The following is a 2,011-nucleotide window of genomic DNA, read 5'->3' on the forward strand; positions in this document are numbered from 1 at the left end:
GCTGAAAATGGTGTTTCAGTTGCAAGCTTAGCCAGCTCCACCCAGGCCTGTGGTTACTTCACGTTGTGTTTGTGTCATCAGAGAGACAGCTGCCTGCAACGCCCATAATAACTGGTACAGGTTCACAGGGAGGTAGAGCACACACCGTGCTGAGAGGAGCGTGAGGAGGTAGCTACAGGTGTGATTTGTTGTATTGTGGGTGATTTTGAGTCAGAATGCTGTCACATTGCCTGCACAATAAACCTTGCCAAGTGTGATGGTTCCCAGCCTAGGGTTCAAGACCAAACAGGAGATTGCAAGATAAATCTGAAGGGTCAAAAGATGGTTAAAAAGAAAGGGAATTAAAAGAAACAAAACTTTTCTGTGATCTCTGCTTTTTTTAAATGCGAAAAACTGGATAGTTTTATTACTACAGGTGGAGGGGTCACAAGTAGATATAAAAAGTTTGAGCAACTACTCCTGCAGACTTTTATTCTCAGTGTCCCAGGTCAGATCTGTGGTAGTGATTTTGACTTGAGTCGCAGTCAGGTGCCCATATGAACTGAAAGAGGATTTCCTCTCTTTAATCATTCTTCCTGTTCATACTGGCTGTTAAAAGACCCCCTTCAAATGTGCTTTCACTTATGATGGGGGCCAGAATCCACAGTGTGTCAGTCATTTTGTGTCATTTTGTGCAAAAATACATTTAAAAGTTTACCTGAAGCTTATATGAGGCTTCAGCAGTCTGAGGTAGTCATATCAAGTGGATATCTGCCACATTTACAGTCTTTTTAGCATCAAATTCCCTCTTTGTGTTTCCTCGGACAGTGTTTCCCAGTTGAGCTGCGGTGGAAGTATCTCTCTATATAAAGCAAGGAATCTCTTTCTGTATGTATGTATGTATGTATGTATGTATGTATGTGGGTTTGTCCTTTGAGTATCTTGAGAACCGTTCATCTGATCTACTTCATACCTGGCAGGTGGATTGCTGGAGAAACGGGGAAGTGCAATGTTGATGTGTGAAGTTGTTCAAGAAATATATAAAAATACCTCATAAATAACGTTGATTTGATTCTTCTTCTGCCCGTGTAGTCAACGAATGGAAATACAGACAGCAAAGCTCTGCCATTGCAACCCACATTGTGATCAGAGGTGGGATTACATCTGTAGTGTTAATGACTTGAAAATGTTTAAGAGACTTAAATTCTACTATTGAATTGTGTAGTGTGAATGAAACTTGGCATGTACATTCAAGACTTAGTGCTGGATTTATCAGGCATGTTCAGAAATATATAAAAATATCTCATAAACAACGTTGCTTCTGCTTCTTCTGCTGCACATGCATTCAACAAGAAGAAACACGGACAGCGCCACTCTGCCATTGCAATCCATGCTATGGTTGGAGGTGAGATTACACCAGTAATGATAAGAACTACCATAGAGAAGGAATTGAAAAAGGTTTAGAGAGTTCAGCTCTATTCCGGTTCCTCACACGCGGGAACTCTGTATGTATGTTGGAGACATAGTGCAGGATGTCTCAGGCACGTTTTAAACGGGTACTACAGTTCATCCGATCAACTTCCGCTCAACTCAAAATTGTAGTCTTTAGATATTCTCCATGTGAGGTGTTTGTCAGTAAATTATAGTGTATACTGATAGCCTGTGTGTGAGGCATTTAGGTAACACCATTTCGAACAGGCACACTTTGAACGGGCACTCCACTAGTAACATTAATGATGGCTCAGTGTCCCAGGGAGCAAATACTAATGAACCATCAGGTGCACCCCATTGGAACTGGCCAAATTAAATGGGACGAGGCAAGCATTGACGCTATTAATTACACCTGTGCTTTTCCTGTTATGACATGCCACCTGTACGTCTGTTATGACGAAGTTATTCTTATTAATTATTAATGTTGTCGAACAACATTGTACTTGGGAGGTTATCAGTGTTTAAGGTGTTTTTTAAAAGGTAAACAAAGATGATGAGTGATGGACAATATGCAAATTTGAGTTCCACAAAACAGGGCCTC

This window comes from Thunnus thynnus, chromosome 8, assembly GCF_963924715.1.
Source record: "Thunnus thynnus chromosome 8, fThuThy2.1, whole genome shotgun sequence".
Taxonomy (NCBI): Eukaryota; Metazoa; Chordata; class Actinopteri; order Scombriformes; family Scombridae; genus Thunnus; species Thunnus thynnus.